Below are 20,652 nucleotides of genomic sequence, written 5' to 3' on the forward strand. Positions count from 1 at the left end.
ATATATTATTGTTAACTATAGTCATCCTACAGTGGTAGAGAACACAAGAACTTCCTTTCATCCAGTTTAACTTTTATATTCTTTAACAAATCCCTTCCTATCCTTCCCTTCCCCCAAGTTTTCCCAGCATCAGGTATCCTCTGTTCTATTTTACTTCTATGAGTTCAACGTTTTTTTACCTTCCAAATATGAATGAGAACATGTAGTGTTTAACTTCCTGTTCATGGTTTATTTCACTTAACATAATATCCTCCAATTCTATTCATATTTTCACAAATGATAGCATTTCATTTGTGAAGAGGCAAAAGGTAAGAAATTACTCAATAGGCAGCCAGCCTGGGGTCATGTCTGCCCTGGGGTCATGTCAGCCTGGGCTGTTACTCAGATGTAGGATGTGGGCTTTTGGCTGTATGGCCAGCCTGGGATCATACCTACCAAGAGTGGCCTGTGAAACTGTTTGTCAGGTCATGATGCTTCTTAGGTCTGAAACACAATTGCAAGGATGCTTGGTTGGCTCAGGGGTGTCCCCACCAACAGCAGCCCAAAAAACTGTTTCTCAGGCCCGGAATGTGGGTACATGGCTGCTTGGCCAGCCTGGGGCATGTCCACCTGGATTGGCCCACAGGGCTGATACTCAGGTCTGGGATAGGTGTTTTCGGCTATTTGGTCAGCTTAGTATCATACCTGCCAAGAGTGGCCTGAGGAATTGTTTCTCAGGCCCTGATTGGGGATACGGGGCCACTGGGGCAGACCAGGGTTCTCTCTGGAGGGTGCAGGTGTGCTGTGGGACTGTTTCTCAGTTCCTGGGTGCAAGCATATAGCCACTTCACTGGCCCTGGAGCATGTCAGCTGCTCACAGGCTTGGGGGCCTCTCCTGCTTTGGGGAGGGTATGCAGCAGTTTGGCCAGCTCAAGGGCAGGTTCACCCTGAACAGAACAGGACCAGAGCCACAGCCCATCCTGGGCCCATGCTTTACGAATCTGGGATTGAGGTGTTCAGCTTCTCATATGGGCTTGGTGGAATGAAGATGGAGCCCAAGTGCTGGAGAAGTGCAGTGGCTACTGGCCCTCAGAGCAGGGCACACTGCAGAAGTGGCTCTGGTCTCAGGATGGTGCCATGCTATAGCACCATGGCTCACAGGGGATGAATAGAGGGTTGGGGGTCCACACTTTGTTCTCCTAATCTGGGACAATGCAACTGTGTGAATTCCCAGCAAGACTCCAAACCTGTCTCAGGACTTGTGAGGACTGCTGGATTCACCTGCTATAAGGACTGTAGGTGTTTGTGATGGCAGTGGGCACTGGTGGGGATCTTCTGCTTACCTTTATCCTTGCAGCAGGAAGTCCTTCCTGACTCCAGCAGATCTCACCCAGATGAAGAAGACAGGCTTCAGAGGCCAGGTGCCTCCAGCTGCCCTCCTGTACTTCCAGCCACCACAGCTGCATCTCCATCCCCGCACTGCACTCCAGTGCTCTCCCTTTCATACTCTAGTAAAATCTTAGCTGTTTATTTGTTGCCTGAGTCCTTTCCTGTGGAGGAGGGGATGAACACCAGGTGTCTGTATTCAGCCATCCTGCTGACATCACTGCCAATACAATTTTTTGAAGAACAACAATGTTAGATGGCTTATAAGTCATGACTTTAAGAATTACCATGAAGCAGGTGCTGGGATGACTGGCTATCTATATGCGGAAAAATGAAACTGGACCCTTATCTATCACTATGTACAAAAATTAATTCAACATGGATTAAAAACTTAAATGTAAGACCAAAAACTATAAAAATCCTTGAAGAAAACCTAGTAGGTACTCTTCTGGAAAGCCTCAGCAAAGAATTTATGACTAAGTCCTCAAAAGCAATTGCAACAAAAACAAAAATTGACAAGCGGGAACTAATTAAACTACATAGTTTCTGCATAGCAAAGAAACTATCAAGAGAGTAAAGAGAGAATCTATAGAATGGGAAAAAATACTCACAAACTATGCATCTGACAAAGGTCTAATATCTAGTATCTATGAGGAACTTAAACAATTCGGCCAGGTGCGGTGGCTCATGCCTGTAATCCCGGCACTTCGGGAGGCCAAGACAGGCAGGCAGATCACCTGAGGTCAGGAGTTTAAGACCAACCTGGCCAACATGGCAAAACTCCGTCTCTACTAAATACAAAAATTAGCCAGACGTGTTGGTGGGCCCCTGTAATCCCAGCTACTTGGGAGGCTGAGGCAGGAGAATTACTTGAACCTGGGAGGTGGAGGTTGCAGTGAGCCAAGATTGCGCCACTGCACTCCAGCCTGGGTGACAGAGTGAGACTCTGTCTCAAAAAAAAAAAAAAGAAAAAAAATTCAACAAGCAAAAACAAAGAACCCATTAAAAAGTGGGCAAAGGATATGAACAGACATTTCTCAAAAGAAGACTTACACGCAGCCAACAATCATATGAAAAAACGCTCAACCTCACTAATCATTAGAGAAGTGCAAATCAAAGCCACAGTGAGATACCATCTCACATCAGTCAGAATGGCTATTATTAAGAAGTAAAAAAAAAAATATGCTGGCAAGTCTGCAGAGAGAAGAGAATGCTTATACACTGTTGGGAATCTAAATTACTTCTGCCACTATAGAAAGCAGTTTGGAGATTTCTCAAAGAACTAAAAATAGAACTACCTTTTTACCCAGCAATCCCATTACTGGGTATATAGCCAAAATAAAACAAATCATTCAGCCAAAAGACACATGCACTCATATGTTCATCACAGCAGTATTCACAATAGCGAAAACATGAAATTAACCTAGGTATCCATCAATAGTGGATCAAATAGAGAAAATATGGTACATATACACCATGGAATCATTTTAAAAGAACAAAATTATGTTTTTAGCAGCAACATGGATGCAGCTAGAGGCCATTATCCTAAGTGAATTAATATAGAAACAGAAAACCAAATACCCCATGTTCTCATGAATAAGTGGGAGCTAAACGTTAGGTACACATGGACATAAGGATGGGAACAATAGACACTGGAAGCTGCTGAAGGGGGGAAAGTAGGATGGGGACCTATTGGGTACTATGCTCACTACATGCGTGACAGAATAATCCCACCCCAAACTTGCCTCACACAATATACCCGTATAACAAATCTGCCCATATACACCCTGAATCTAAAATAAAAGTTGAAATGTAATAAATAAAAGACAAATTACCGTAAAAGCAGGGACTTAGCAAAGGACAGAAATAAAATAAGCTTAAGGTAATTCAATGGTGAATTAATCGTATTTTCAACAAATCATAATAGAACAAGTAGATATGCATATTAAAAAATAAGCTTCAAGCTTTGCTTCACACCAGATATAAAAATGAACTCAAAATGGATTATAGACCCAAATGTCAAAGATAAATCTATTAAATTTTCAAAAGAAAACATAGGAAAAAAATTATGACCTTAGGCTAGGTAAAACACTTTTTAGAGGAGATAACAAAAATGCACAAACCATAAAAGAATAAGTTTATCAGATGGACATAGTCAAAATCAAAAACAGCTAATCTTTGAAAGACAGTATAAGAAAATGAAAAGACAAGCCACAGATTAAGAGAAAATATTTGCACAATACATAACTGATGATCTTCCAGTATCATAGACTCATTAACTCATGAGTTATTCATTCAAACAGCATTTTAGTCTAACTGACTTTTCTTAGGAGATAAGTTTAATCAAGTACAAAATTTACAGTGAGAATTGTTTTGTATTGAAACAATTATATCTTTTTCTAAAACACATTCAGATGTGAAATGAAGCAATTATTTCTTAATCCAAAACTTCCAAAGCAAGTAATTCCTCTGTGGTTAAATGGTCTGTATTAAATCTGGTTATGTAAGCCAATAACCCAATATTTTAACACAATAGAAGTTTGTTTCTTACTGTTGTCACAGTCAGTTGCAGTTTGAGAGGGTCTAGGGATGATTCTGCCCTATGCCGTCATTTGAAGATTTCATCTTCTTGCTTCCTGTGGTTTTGCTACCTTTATAGGGCCTCGTGTTATTGCACTGGACCTAACTGGAAGACTGGCAGAGATAGAGTGTGGCAATCACAAGATCGATTTGAAGTGCAAGGTCTGAAAGTGGGGTACATCACTTCTGCCTGCATTCTATTGCCAGAACTCAATGCTGTGGCCACACCCATAGGCAGGGAAATGTAGTTAAGCCATGTGCACAGGAAGAAAAGGAAGCAAGTGAGCATATACAATTGCCTCTACTACAGTGACCATGAGAAGAACACACAACCATTTTCCTTTAGTACCACATATATTTTAGTTGCCTAAAATTTTTTGGAGCAAAGTGGATTATAAATCAATCACTTACACTTTCCTTGTCATTAAATTATTTTTATTTATTTATTTATTTTTTGAGACAGGGTCTTGGCTCTGTTGCCCAGGCTGGAGTGCGGTGGTGTGATTTCAGCTTACTGCAACCTCCGCCTCCTGGGTTCAAGTGATTCTCCTGCCTCAGCCACCCAAGTAGCTGGGGCTACCAGCACGTGACACCATGTCTGGCTAATTTTTGTATTTTTGGTAGAAATGGGGTTTCGCCATGTTAACCAGGCTGGTCTTGAATTTCTGAGCGCAGGTGATACCCCCGCTTCAGCTCCCCAAAGTGCTGGGATTACAGGAGTGAGCCACCACGCCCAACCATCTTGTCATTAAATTATAACCAGTTCAATAACAGGGCTGTTCTGTACATGAAAACTTTCCATAGTACTTTATTATATTTACCATTATGGAAGGAGATCATTAAATTTTTGCTATGATCATCAAAAAATGCTATAAAAATGACATCTAATGAAATTTGAAAGTTTCCACATTTGCACCCATGTCTGTAAATATGACAGACTACACATAAATATCTGAATCCATGTTTCCAGAGAAGTTCAAAAAAATAGGTATAGTTCATTATTTATTTTCTTTATTTCTTCTTCTTATCTAGGACAAAAGTACATATTGACTACCTCATTATATCATCATGTGATAGAAAGAGAAGTAGGGATCCCAGTCTCTAGCTCTGACTCCCAATATCTGTGGCCTTGACAAACCAGGTCATGTCTCTGGAATTCACCGGTAAAGTAAAAAGTGCGTGCCAGATGATCTCCAAGGTACTTTCTGTTTCTGGTATTCTCAGAGTCTTTATGGGGCCATCAACTCAAGCTAGCTGGCTCCCATTTGGGTCAAAGTGTCTTATCTTTCAAGAAGTGAATATTTTGGTGTCAGAAAGTCAACTGAAATGAAAAGAGAGGGAGTAAGGGAGGCAAGGCGGGAGAGAAAGAAACTAAAGGGAACCAAAATTCTTCTTTACCCTAGGAATTTGTAGAAATTTGTACAATTAACTCTACCCAGGGAAAATTAGTTATTTCTTTTCTCCCCACAAGATGTTATTTGGGCCACCCTATGCAGCATAATGAGGCCCTGCCTCTACAAAAAAATTAAAATAAATAAAAAATTAGCTGGGCATAGTGGCACGTGCCTGTAGTCCCAGCAACTCGGGAGACTGCGGTGGGAGGATCACTTGAGCCTAGGAGGTCGAGTCTGCAGTGAGCCATAATCATGTCACTGCACTCCATTCTGGGGGACAGAGGCTGACTCTGTCTTTTAAAAAAGAGATATTTGGGGCTCAGAAAGTCAGTAAACATTGCCACAGATTATAACCTAATCTACCCTGCACCTATTGATTGTGCAAGATGTAACATTTCAATGGCTAAGACAATCAAATAAATATTAAAAATATTAAAATTTCGTAATCACCTCTAATTCATTTATAAGGACTAACCACAGATAAGATGATTTAGGTTTCAAAAGAAGCCACATGAAGTAGTGAAAAGAGTACAGAAATATAAGCTTGAAAATCTATATTCTATTCTGTTCTCTGTTCTGACCCATTTGTAGGATACTGGCAAGTGACTTAAGATCTTTAAATCCCAGTTCATTAATTGAAGAATAAAATGTTTGGATTTGTTGGTATTTAAGATGTCTGGCAACAATGGAATTTCTTGACTCTATGAAAGATGAGACTTACTGAGAAATAGAGGTAACCTTATAACACTGAAAGCCTATCCCAGTTAGATGCAGTAGGAAGGCTCATAAGCAATGTTTTCTTAGGAACCAGAATTCTTGCTTATTTTGGATTTACCACCACCGTTATAAGGAGCAAAAGAAAAACTTTTCCATCCTGGTTAGAAGATAAAAGGATGAGTTAAGATCGTATGTCACAGATCTCAAGCCAGCAAAGTTTACAGGTAAAATAATTTAAAAATAAGCAAGCATGAAATCTAGATCAATGAAAACATGGGAAACTTGTTTTTTTAATCATTAATTAGAGCAACAAAACTGGGCAGTGGGGGTGGGGGCAAAGGCTTCTTAAGAGAAATTAATCTCAGTTTCATGCCTCAACTTGAAATGTACCAAACTTTCAGGTAATAGATTTATTTCATAGAAAGCAAAAAGAGAATATATATTGAAAAAATTATTCCAAATAAAATGAAAATGATTTCCAGCAAAGATTAATATTGCTCTTAGAACTTAAGGTACAGGAATTAAAAAAAAAAAAGATTTCATACTCAGAAATATTCTGACAGCAGGAACTTTTTCTAGAGTAATATTAGAAAATTTCCTGAATATTATAGTAGTGAGAAACTTTATTTTAATTTAAATCTATTTTGCTGTTAGAGTTCACACACCAAACATCCTATTAGTCTAGGTGGTTCAATTGCATAATAACAGTATTTTTTTTATCGCTTTAGGTGATCTCTTTAGATCTGCTGGATAATTTTATCAATGAGAGAAAACGAAGACTGTTATTTGATTACTCGAGTCTTAGGACAATCATAAGTATTTAGATTCATAAAGCCAAATAAACAAAAGGGGGGTTTGTTGCTGGCCATATGATGAGCACCTAGCTTCTCTGTGGTCAAAAGTTTCCTCACACCTTACGATGTAACAAAACATTTCACAAATAGCCAGAAAGAAAATCAGATTCTTGTGAGGCTTCTCGAGATAGTTATTGTGAATGTTTGTGCATAAACATTCTGAGACAGACGGGGGTGCACACCCTCCTGCACCCCACCGCCACACACAGCCTGTCTCAGAAATTTGCAAAAACATAGTCTAACAGTTTCTGTGGAAAATGCCTCATTAATCTTGGGTGAATCACCATAGGAACCTGTGGAAGGTGAAATCTTGAACAGGATGGAGTCTTCTCATCAGTCATTGATTAGCGTTAGAAATAACTCCTACTGTTTCATGTTACCTACAATCTTCAAAGTAATAATGGTTTTCAGTACAGAAATAAGTTAGAAATATTTCGAAGATAATGACTCAGATGTTATTTTAGAATTCCCCATTACACTAAATATCTAAAACAATAAAATGTTTACAGTTATACTTTGTTCTCTGCCCGATTTTTTGTAACTTTCCACGAATTCTCCTGTATCTCTGGATTATCTATGCCTCTGTTCTCAGTTAAAATCTCCAAAGAATGGAAAGACTGAAATACAAGAAAAAGAGACAGAAGCTACAAGAGAAGAGAGAAGAAATAAAAAAGAAAGACAGGAACTTCACGTTCTTAAAATAAAAGGTAAAACTTCCCTTCTAGACTCTATTGCTCAAGATTTTCAGCATTGACCGCGATAACAAAAACTTCTAAGGCTTTTCGAAGTAAGTCTTTCGAAAAATTTCACTTATTTTTTTAACTCACTAACTATATCCAGAGGGAAACAAAATTCAACTGAAATATGAAGCTCTCTTGGATGTCATAGACAGCCCATACTACATGTTTTCCAAAAGGGAGGAAGTTTTCCAAAAATCTGTAGAATGAGGTAGGTGTTTGTTCATTCTGGGCAAATCATCCATTAACATTCAGAAGACTTTTAAGTATGCCATGAGAGATTCTACCCATAGCCTCTATAGCACTTGTATTTCTTCAGCTAATTATATGAATACATTAATTAACAGTGGCAAGGACAAGCCTCAGCCCTCTAAAGGCAGGCAGTGACTTTACAATTCACAGAGAATAAATTGGAATCAAAATAAGGCTTGGCTTCTGTCAATGGTGTGCTGGTGCGTGTGCTAGGCTTAACGCCAGGCTTTCCAGAAGGGAAATAAATAAATATGTATATATGTATATATTATATATATATATATAATATACCTGTGTTTATTATTTCTTATAAATTTTACTAATATACACAATGTATAGTATACAAATTGTAAGTAATAATGAAATACCTAAAACTATTTTACATTTTATATAGCCAATTTATTCTCACAGAAGGCTTTTGTTTATTTTTGCCAGATTCTTAAATCCATAATCAATCTCTTTACAATTAATGAATGCAGTATCAACGTGAATGTTGGCTAATATTCCATTTACCTTAACAAGCAAGGTGAAAGTAAACACGTCAAAGTATGTTGGAACTTTATTCATGTATCAGGGATGTGTTCCTTTGCTGAATCAGATAATAGTTTGCAAAAACAGTACTGGAAGGATATGTCATCAAATTGTGTACTATTCACAAGGTAGCAGCTACAGCTACAACATCCACATCCTTTTAGGTTTGATCTGTGTTCTTAACGTTTCTTCCATCACTTCCTCAAGTCTAGACTACCAAAAATAAATAAATAAATATTAAAGGCTTGATTCTTAGTGTTTGCTGATTTCCATGGTTTAAGTACTCCCACAATGACAGAATTTAAGCTACCAAAATCCCTGAACATGGAGTTTGGAAGAGATATGCAATAGCACAGCATTATATAGTATTTCCACCAGACAGACACAATAATTATAAATAATCTCAAGAGCACAGATAATATTATGATGTAAGTTAATTAGAAACTAGTGAATTTTGATTATTACCTTTCCTTTTGATATAATTTATTTAATTGTAAGTTTATCCACTCCAATTTTCATTATTGGCTGTCTTTAACAACCAGATCACAAAATACCTATTTAATAATCTGTTCTTGTGAGCCAGTGTGAACCAGCTACAGCACTTCACTGCCTCTTGTTCAAAGTTTACTGGGAACTTGAGTACTGAACATTTTGTTACAGCTTCATGAATCTAAATTCCTGTCCAGGTAAAAGATTACTGGAGTTGCCAGAAAAGAATTTTGTTTAACTTCATCTAAGACTAAGACTATACCACTTAATAAGTCCTAAATTTGACAAATGCTTTTGAAACTTAATTTGTTAACATTATAAACTTCTTACATCAATGTGTATTTACACATCACTGAAGAACAATAGAGGGTAGTTTACACGGGTTGACATGCTACATAGGTTTAAGGGCTTTCTGTTTCTTTGTTTCCAAAACAGATTACAGTGATCAGAATAGAGGTAGCAGGCAAATAGTCTGCTTATTCTCACTGAAGCCATTCAGAGCAAAATTTATTTATACTATAAAATGCCAAGGCCTATAAAATTCCCAAAGCCCCATCTTTAAGAATGTAAGCAACAGATACTTGGATGTACAGACCAGAGTTTGGCCAGAATTCCATTAAGTGATCTTGAGTCCTATCAAAAAGCTAAGCTAAAAGATACATTAAAATAAGTAATATATTTAGTTGTGAATAAAACTGTGCCTCTAAAAAGTGAAGAGACAGTGACAAAGCAGAAGGACTAAGAGGGCCAGGAAGTTGGCCTCAAAGAGGGTCTGAATCCAAATTCCAGTCAAGCAGCTAAACTAACCATGTAACTTTGGTAAATTATTTAATCAGTCTAATCTTCAATTTCCTCAAAGATAAATTAGAGATTGCAGTACTATCAGGATTATATGAGAGACTATTTGAACATTACCTGGCACACAGTAGCAGATCAGTAAGTGACAGTATCATGAAAACATACTCCCTTCTGCCTAACCAGAAAGGCGAAGACTCAGGTGGGAACCTCATTGCGAATACGTGTGAATAATTACTCAAGATTCTTTTTCTTGGAAGATTTTATTCAAAGGTGAAGTAAGCAAATACTAGCATTAGCTCCAAGGCTACCTCAGCCCCCAAATATCTACAACACACAGTTGGAGTTTGTCCTTTGAGTTAAGGCAATGCACATGAAATATGGGACTCTGAAGCTATACAGTATTTGATCACCATCAAATACAAGATATTTGGAAGTACTGCTAAACCTCTGCAGTCTGTTACAAAACAATAATAAAGCAGAGGTGTTAAATATCTGCTATCTGCTATTGAAAGAAATACAAACCATTCAAAACGCACAATTTAGATATGATGAGATTAGAAAATTCCATTTTAGATGCATATTTTACCTGAAATTGATTTCCTTAGCCCTCAGTAGCCACTAATTTATTAATCTGTATTAGTTTTTCCATTTCATTTTTCTGAGAGAAGGTGGAGCAAAGAACAGGTAACTGATTTAGGTGAGGATGGGAAACTCCTACCACCTGGGAGGGCAGTCTTCATGGCATGAGGCAGTGATGGGCTTGGGCTGACCGCAGCTACTGGGGAGCAATGGGGGGCAAGACAAGGGAAGAGCTGCTCCAAACAAAATGATTTCATTTTCTAGTTTTTTTGTGAAAACACTTCTGTCCACAGTCATAAAATCACTTTCTTTGAGACACACAATATTTTCTTGGCTATTCTCATTAATATAGCAATATTATAACAGTTTTGTAAATTTTAAAGAAATTACTGGGAGCTTTAACTGCAAAGTCATCTTGTGAGGTAATGAACAAAAAGAAATGCTTCAACTGAATTAACAGTACCTCTTCATGCTTGTAGGACTCTAGAAAAAATGTATGAGCTAGAATTTTGGAAATAGCACGTAACAGAAAAAACAGCCAAGTGGGAAATTAAAGTCCAAAAGCAAAAGCAGTGGCAGTTCCAGAATGTTTCCAAAGGAGAGGCATAGGGGTCATCTTTTAGATGGAAAGAAAACTAGGGAATTTTCCTTGATACAGTATTTGCAGAGTTTTTGCTTACAGGATATATTTATTTAGAGTAACTTGGTACCAGGAGTTGGAGGGGGCCCTGACGGACATTATGAGTGAAATAAAGTCCCTACAAGACAAAAAAAAAAAAAAAGGTCTCACATTTCTTTGCCCATATACCTGCAATTGCTAAAATGAGAAGGGAAACAAATCTAAAATTATATCCTTAGCTGAAAAACTTTACCCAATATTTTTCTGCTTATAAGAAACTAAGTTTAATCAATAATCAATCAACATTGATTGCCTACAATATGTTTGGCATAGAAATTGGTACTGGGTAGGAACAAAATATGTTCTCTGCCCTCTTGTTGCTTAAATCAGGAGAGAAGATGGGCATCAGGCAAGAAAGTGGTGTGACTGGCTTCAGAGGAGGAGGAAGGATGAGTGGAGATTCAACCTGGTCTAGAGGGTCAGGGAGGTCTCCCTGAGGAAGTGGCATTCCAAAAGGGGTTGCCTAGGCACAAGCTGTGAGTTAAGGGGTGAGAGAGCTGAAAGGAGAACAGGAACAGAAAACATTTCTAGCAGAAGGAACTGAATGTGGGAAACTCAAGAAGCAGAACGATAAAGAGTCTGAGGAATTTAAAAATCCTGTCTGTCTGGAGCTGTGAGGGTGTTATCGGCCGAAGTCTGTAAGAAAGAGGAAAACCATGTTGGTAAGTCTAACAAAGAGAATTGAGAATTGCTTCATAGGCATGAGACAACAAAAGACTATAACTTCAAGAAACAGGAATCCCTAAGGCTAGGAGTACAAGGAGAAGAGAATAGGGTTACTAGAACCTAGAAGCTTGGAGGAGGGACCAGAGCTGGAACCTAGACCTCGGAGAAAGGGACTCTGGCCAACAGATCCTGATGGTATCTGTGGGGACACAGTGAGGCTGTTTTGGGTTTTGCAGGGAGGCTGGAGCCCACTGCTATTAGGGTGAAGAGCTCCTGCTAGGGTGATCTGCATACTTGGGAAAAACTCAAAGGAGCCTGCAATCACCCCCACCTCGTTGTTGCCAGCAGCATCTCATCCTTATGCTGCTGTTGTAAGATCAGGAGGCTGTTGCCCTAGTCTAGGTGAGAGAAGGCAGTGACCTGGACTGGGGTGATGTGTAGCAGTTATTTAGTAATATAAAATCTGAAGAATTTGTGATGGATTACACTGGAAACGGAAGGAAAGGGGAGGAAAAAGGACAACTCATAGATTTCACCGGAGCAAGTAGGTGGGTGCTAAGGCCATGAACCAACACAGGGTTCCAAGTAAGAAAGGAGGGGTTGAAGAACAGAAGTTTAATTTGGGTCACCTATAAGGCATTCAAGCAGGAAGAGGGGCTAGAGCTTGGGGGACATATGTGATCTGGAAATATATTTGGAAAACTTAGGTAGGACAGATAGTAGCTGAAGCCATGGAAATGAGTAATCTAGCCTAGGAGGGTATTTAGGTCACCAAAGAGGGCTTGGACAATGCTGGAGCAAACTTTTAAAGGAAGCTGTACCATACATAAGCTAAAATGCTTCTCTTTGATCATCCACACGTACAGCCGTGAACTGGAGAATTATCACTGAAATATGAGAGACAGCAACATACCAGCAGAAGAAAAGACAATAACCTTATCAGTCGAAATTATTCTGGCTGTTGCTAAGCAATTTAAATCTGATAGAAGCATAAGTTTACTTCTGAATAAAATTACCTGTCAATTTATACCTTTTTATCAACCACTATCTTCCACCACTGGAAAATAATGCAATTGAATCTGACACTCTCTTTAAGAAAGTCTCCACATGCATATCCAATTGCATTTTGATATGGAATTGCCCCCCTTTTTAATATTAATACTTGATTTACAACTGTATATTCATAGTTAAAAACTACCATTGTATTAAAGTATATCAAGTTATTTTATTCTCCATTATTTTGCTTTTCACTTAATCTTTTTAATTCCTGCCCCAAATTAGAGTAATTCACTCCAACCAAAGCCTATTGTAAATGTATGCTGCTGGCTAAGTGTTCTCTTTTCAGGTTAAAGGGGCATCAGTCAGGACTCTCCACTCTTCCCAAAACTGCAGAGTGAAAAGTACAGCTGCTTCTTTCAAGGAAAGTGAAAAAAAAAAATGAAAAAAACTGAAGCCAAGTGTTTTGCTTTTCCGATATTTTAAAATTCAAACTCTCAGAAGAGCTTCAATTTCTGTCTTTGATCTCAAAAGCAATTTAAATAGGAAGAATTACTAAAGAGGTGGGATTTATCCTTTTCTTTTAATCCAGATTTTTCTGACATTTCAACTATTTCTAAAAAAAGATGAGAAGGTAAGATCTCTGCAATAGCTCTACAAGGGTGAAATAACAGATACAAAGCTTTATAACATTTTTATGTATTGAAGTTTTTAAACTATACTAGAATAAAGTTACAAATTTCAGGTAGTTAGCAAGAAATTTTGCCTGACCTTTGTATTTTTTTCTCCTCAAATCACCTTACAAAGTGTTTTTAAATCGTGACAACCTCCAGAATTTCTCATTTTATTTGTCTTGGGCTCGTAAGTCTCTTTCATAGATATTTCAGCAAGGATTGGAAAAGGCAGGGTGAAAAAAAGAGTAAGACTTGCTTCATCATTTTAAAAACAGCAGAACTAAAATATATTATTGACATAAATACAAACTTAGAGTTTCCAAAGTGGATATAATTTGTGCAGCTCAATGTTTGATATCTAGATATATTTGTAACATCTCAAAGCACTCTGCCCTGATTTTTTTAGACAGATTTACAGAACCCAGCTTAAGTTAACAGAAGTTGTAAATTATGTCTAAGTGGAATTTATAAACAAAAGTTAAAGTTGAGCATGCAAGGGAATATTGAGAAGTTTGCATAATGCTGTCAACATCTACAGTGCCAATGTTCATCCTTTCTTTTGTTATTAGCTGAACTTTTTTCTGTATACATGGATATATGTCTGAGTAAGTATGTGTGTACAGATTTATGTTTTCAAATGAAACAAAGCTGTGCAGTTATTATTGCAGGGGTCGACTGGTCTCTAGGAGCACGTGCTTCCCCTGGCCTATTAAAATACAGTACCAACATTTCCCTCCTGTAGCATTGTGAGTGTGATCTGACGTGAGCTTGCGTTTCTGGGAAAGCGCCTGGAGAATAGCAATTTAATTTAGAAACTGCTCAGCGTAAGTGTTGGGTAGGGTTTGACGGTATTGCATCAGGTGATGAGATAAATTTTCAGAGATACCACAAAGAAAGGTTGGAAATGTCGTCCGAGAGTTTACATTAAGCGTAGTTTTCCTACAAAGAAATTGATTTTAAACACCATTTAAATTTATAATCTGTGTCAGATTTCAGTGTTTTATTGCATTACAGAAGTTAGATGTTAGTACCTTGTTTTCATACTGTTTTGGTACCTAGTATGGGCTTTTTCTTGAATTGCAAACATTGCTATTCTTTTGGATACTATTAAGCTAATAGCCAAAATGGAAATTCATATGTCATGGAGATGACAAATATGTTTCCTGCTAATTGAAATGCTCTAATGTTGTTAAATAGTATTTTTGGATATGTTTACTCTTCTATAGCCTTTTTCATTCTTATTATACAGTCAGATGTTAAAATATGTGCACATGTATATATATATATGCACACATGCATATACACACATAATTTTATAGTGTATTTATATAAATTTATAGAATGTCTTCAAAAAAATTATGAAAAATTCCTCCTTCTCCACTTATCATCATCATCTAAAAAGCATGCATTCAGCTCAAATTTTATTGAGCACGCACAATGCATCTTAAGTAGTATCATATATTGTCCCTGAAATTAATAGGGGAAAAATATTTCAGTCTAGATGAAAATCGTGTTCATTAGTAACCGATATAATGTTATTTCCAAGGATACTCAACTTTATTTTCCTTTTGATGACACTCCGTGGAGAGAAAAAGTTGTTTAATTCTAAAATTGGACTGTTTCTTCTTAACTGGCCTATCAGCTTGCTTCTCTTCCTGCCTTTTTATTGAATCCATACTTTGTATTTCAGTGGCCCATTAAATTCTTCCTGCTTTTTAGAGTTTCTTTGAAAATATCTTGTGAATACTGCAGGAGAAAAATTGCACTGAGTGTTACAAATCTCCTGTATTCTCTAAACAGGGACAGAAATGTCTTTGGGTTTTGTTTGCTTTGTTTTGTTTTGTTTTTAAAGGAAGGATAGAACATTAACACATGACAACAGTGAGATTACACAGATAAATTTTTGAGTCCTTTTATCTAGTAAACATTCTAATGACCTACTTCAAAGGCAGGCTGGGAAGAAGCCTCCCTGTCCTCCTGCCAGAATGAGAGGCGAAGCTCTTTACCACTCATATGGGAGATATGAGGAGACTTTGAATGGATCATTGCTTTTTATGAGTAGTAATGAGGTGAGAAGTATTCTAGTGTGTGGCACAGGCCTTCATTAAGAAGCGTGAAACAGAATGGCTTATGGTTAAAGGGGGTAATTTGTTCTAACATACTTGCTAAATTGTGTTGTAACCATGCCAGTTAACAGCACTATATTTTCCATAGGATTCCTGAGTGCATTTGTGTGCAATTATTCTTCCCATACAAAATGCAGGGATTTTTCCAATAGCTTGTGTTAACTAGTTGACAATGCTCACTCCTTCAGTGGAAAGTACACGGAGCCCCACCGTTAAAAAGGGGTGAAAGAATCCAGAGATGTTCTCATTCTCTTTCTAAAGCCAAAGGGTTCTTGTAAAATCAAAAATTCACAGAACGCAAACTTAAATGAATACCATTTGTCCAAAAGGTAACATCAGAAGTAATAGGTAGTTTAATAACTACAAAGCTTCAATTTTCAAATATGCATTATAATTAATAGAATCCATAAGAAAGAAAATAAGATTTGGTGGTTTCAAGTCCTTCATTAAAAAAAAAGACAAGAAAAACTGAAAAGTAAGAGCAATAATTTTGCTACATTTGTGAGGAAATTCTGCTCATAACAGAACTTGAAGTTCTACAACATACCAAGATTACTTGTTCAGACTCTTACTGGGAACATCGAGCTAAGATTTTGTTCACTGGAAAAATCTTTCCACTTAGAGAAACATAACATGAAAACATAACATGTTTTTTTCACATGACCAACTATCAAACGAGAAAATGTTGTAGGACAGAAACATAAAGGTTTGGACCCAGAATTTGGGTATGTCATATGGGAAAACTATTTTATAAGTGGCAACTTTTTAAGACACATTATTACACGGGAAATGTTATAACATTAAAATTTGAGGGGAATATCCCTATGAATTTTCTGGAATTTTCTTGAAAGGCAATAACACGAATATGCATTGTTTTATAAAATATTTTGTAACTGATGGCACAATATTATTGTAATAAAAACATTAATTAAATATAATTGATAGACAATCACAGACTGAAAATGGAGACTTAAAATTTAAGCACCAAAAACCTTTACAGTGAGACAGGAAGTATTCATGTTTGTCCACCCTCTGGAATTTTTGAGCCTTTGCTGTAGGGGAGAAGAATTTCCGTTTTGTCACTTTCCATCCATTTCATTATTATTCAGTTTTTGCACATTCGTTATTTGATATTTTGAAAACAATGTTTGCAATCATAGGTAAGTACATGGTTCTAGCTTCAAAAATAAATACTGTCAAACTTAATAGAAACCAGGCTGTGGGCCTCCAATAAATGTAATAGGCCCAGCCTCTCCTTTCTACTTCTTTTATTGGGTTTTCAGGAAAGTCTATGAAAGAAATTCTAATTGCAGCTGCTCCTAGCCAATGCTTAGGTTCTCTTCCCCTTAGAGAGGGAAATGGTAGCTCTGGGCTATACGGTGGAATGAGTGGTTTGGTGTTTGTTTTTTGTTTTCAAGCTAATTGAATATGTAGCATAGTAAATAACAAAAATTATACTTACACATTGCCTAATTTTCCTCACTGCGCCACAAGGGGTAAACCAGATACAGCTGTTATTTGAATACAAAATAACATCTTATTCAATGCTAAATTCACTGACCTAGAATGTTGCCCAGAGAGAACAAATCTTTTTATCAATGTCTGAATATTCTCAGAATGAATTTCACCTTTCCTCAATTTAACACAAATATGAACACTCTGAGTTAATAAGTGACAACTAGGATAGAAAACCTGGAGACTGACATAGGAAGAAATGTACTTTAAAGGGATATTTACCATTCTTTAAGCTTTCTTGTTATTTTTACTTCTTTTTTTTTTAAGCAACAGAGTCTCACTATATTGCCCTGCTGGTCTAGAACTCCTGGCCTCAAAGAATCTCCTCACCTCTCCCTCTTTAAGCTTTCTTTTGCATTGTGTCTTATTTATATCTGACTGGAAAAATTAAGACTTGTGAGACTGATAAAAAGAAGTAATACAAGGATTATATTAATACAGTGTGAAATGAATGTATTTCATTGAAACTGTTCCGAGCTAAGCTGGTCTAATTGTCTTATGACATCAGGGCTTCCCATAACTGGGAATTCTCATAGCTTCATGATATCAAATGCCTGCACTGGCTTGCATGTAGTCTGGAGGTTTCTCTGAAATTAATTTTTTCAAATCAAGAATAAAACAAATATGAAGAAACAAAAGCATAATAACTATCAGAAAGAAAATATGTATCCACATATGTTGAGACTAAATGCTATGTAATAAAACATGAGTCCTGAGAGGGAAAATAGCTAAAATATTCCATGCCAAGTGTATACTCACACTTGAGAAAAGCTTTTATTGGAAGAGTACTAGTGGTTGCATTTTCATAAGAAAGGTGAAGCCATTTAATAAAACTCTTGCATGCTCCAAGCCTCTAGCAGGTGTGAAGGTGACAATCCCATTCAGCCAGTAGGAACTACCTGGGCAGTTGAAACGATGTGACAGCTCCATTCTCTCTATTGTGGACATCTCTACTTAGGTAGGATTAAAGCAGTGGAATGCATAGGAATATCTAAAAAAAAAAAGTCCAGTTTTATTCTGTTTCATCAAAGTGTCTGAAAATTGAGGAGTAGAAAGGAAGAGGGATAAATATACTTGGGGCAACACTGGCAGAAGCCAACATTTTAAAGCAATCATTGTTGATCTTTTGATTCTCCTCTTTTGGTTGTATTAGACATCTTTCCAAATCCTCCTCGTGTGAGTCTCGGAAAGATGCTAAGTAAACTTAAGCATTTCCTTCATGACTTGGCACACTTAAGGTGGTACCCTAGCCTCCCCAAAGTTTGTCACTGCCATATTAGTCATTACGGTACTTGAAATTTTACCTCTGTTACATCCATTCAAGTACATCTGAAGATACCCACTCTTGATTTATACTATAACCCAAGGCCCAACTCAAGTGACTTCTACACATAAATTGGACTTATAAGCTTCTGCCCTTCGGAACCCCCTTGTCCTGGCTAGTATCTGTATCACATTTATTTTAGGTGGTTTTATTTAATTTCTCTACTTACTATTAGCTTTAGTTTGTTCCTAGATTGTTTCATGATAAACTCCTGAGGACAAATAACATATATTACAATTTACAATTTTTTTTGTTTCACCAAGAGTAATATACAAACAAAAAGTAATAGAAAAGTTGAAAGACACCCAGCACTTTGGGAGGCCGAGGCAGGTGGATCGCTTGAGCTCAGGAGTGTGAGACCAGCCTGCGCAACATGGTGAAACCCCGTCTCTATCAAAAATACAAAAAATGTAGCCAGGTGTGGTGGCGCAGGCCTGTGGTCCCAGCTACTTGGGAGGCTGAGATGGGAGGATTGCTTGAGCCTGAGAGGAGGATGCTGCAGTGAGCCAAGATTGTGCCACTGCACTCCAACCTGGATGACAGAGTGAGACCCTGTCTCAAAAAAAAAAAAAAAAAAGAAGTTGAAAAACAGAAGAAACACACCAGCCTCAGTACCTCCTTTCTTATTGTGTATATTAATATCTTTTAAGGAAAGACTCCAACCTTAATGCCTGATTTCTAATGAATCTCATAGTGGGAATTACTATCTCAATAAGAAGAAAAGAAATAAAATTGGCAAACAGCAGAAGTCTTGAGATGAGCATTACTTCGTGGTACTTCTTGAGATTTCTCCCTATATTACCCAGTCTGCTTGGCATTGTCTAGAAAAGGAGAGAGCAAAAAATGAAAGCAAAAATGAATCTGAAATGTTAGATATTTGGAAATGAATGAGAGACTGGTTTGAAGAAATATAAGAGAACAAAGACATGCTTGCATTTTGAAAGCCATTTTCCATAAATTCTTCAAGAGCTGAATATGCTAATTTAGCACACTGAACCGGTGATTTGATTTATCCTGTTCTGGATTTCTGTAATATAAAGAAATTATAATACAGTGAATGTCTAAAAATAGCAAAGTGCAACCAATCATGTTCCTTATTTATTGAAAACCACTAAGTGAACGTGACATGAGTGGTTCTATTCATGATATTGAAAGAATTCCTTTTTATACCTCACAGAACAGAAAAGCCTTTTATCCTTTTAATCAGAACAACACCTTTCCAGATTATCTAACAAGTCAGAAAACCCATTTCTTATAGTATGATATGGCATGTTTTAGGTTGCTGGTCAAAACCTCCTTTAATTAAATTGGTCATATATATGAACCCAAAGTATTTAGAATTAAGGTCTCTGTAGTAAGACTAACCCATTTAATTTTCTTATTTATGCTATTCATAACTGAAGGAAATTTAAAGAAACTGCTAAATACTGCCCATTAATTTTCTCCTTGCTCAATTTTGATGTAGAAATAATTTCACTTTTATTTGTTTACCAAGAAGTACCATATTTAGGAACATTTAGCTAGACATTTCAAAGCTATAAAGAAAATTCTAACTTAATTCTGCAAACCGTTCCGTACCCCAATAACTAGAACCATAGAAAATAACTGGCTGGCTGCCAAAAAGTAAGGCGTGGGATAGAAAGCCTTTCTAGTATTCAAGTTTCTGAAATGAGAAATTGAAATGAATGCTCCTTATGATGTCAAGAAATCTCCATCCTGCTTAGTCCAACTCAAATATTTCCAGTTTTCAAGTTAGTATCTCTGTTTAAAATAAGTAAGTGTGGATTGGTCTTCAGTGTTTGTCTGGATACTTTCTGGCAGTGGAGAAACGGGCATGCAAGGGTTCCCAGATTCACCCCACAGCCTCGCATTAGAGCAAAGGTGTTAATTTCCCTTGTAATTTTTCCTTCTCAATAACAGCATGCTCAAACCCAAATATTTCTCAGTATATTATTACAATTTTAAAAAATTGCTGGCTTATCCAATTCTGATCTGAAAAACCTTTCTCTAATTAGTGTCTTTGCAAAACTGAACTCAGGCAAATTTTAATCCCTCATTTACTGATTTTATTTTAATACTATTACTCAGCATATGTTGGCTGCATTAAACCATTACAGTAAAAATTAAAATGAAAGTCATATGATTTATTCCCCTTTAAAAGTGCTCAATTGGTCTAGTAAAAGTCAAGTGCCAAATACCAGATGTCGGATTTAAAAGAAATTCTGAACAAGAAGGAAAAAACCCTCCCATTACTCTCTTAAGATACTTAGTTGAAATTAATGCCATCCCAGAAAAAAATAATATTAACATATGAATACATTAGTCTGAATATATTTGATTTAAGAAAGAAGATGCAGGGAATAAAAATAAAAATAT

General features: G+C 36.9%; 1 long non-coding RNA gene across 1 annotated transcript in view; it reads right to left on the reverse strand.

Annotated features, from left to right (window-relative positions):
* Positions 1-1,156: 1,156 nt before the first annotated feature.
* LOC107974482 (uncharacterized) overlaps positions 1,157-20,652 on the reverse strand; it is a 56,964-nt gene continuing 37,468 nt past the window's right edge. Inside the window, exon 3 of the long non-coding RNA XR_001717289.3 lies at positions 1,157-1,585. This is a non-coding gene — a long non-coding RNA (uncharacterized LOC107974482). The remainder of the gene's footprint in view (positions 1,586-20,652) is intronic.

Source organism: Pan troglodytes, chromosome 3, assembly GCF_028858775.2.
Source record: "Pan troglodytes isolate AG18354 chromosome 3, NHGRI_mPanTro3-v2.0_pri, whole genome shotgun sequence".
NCBI classification, from domain to species: domain Eukaryota; kingdom Metazoa; phylum Chordata; class Mammalia; order Primates; family Hominidae; genus Pan; species Pan troglodytes.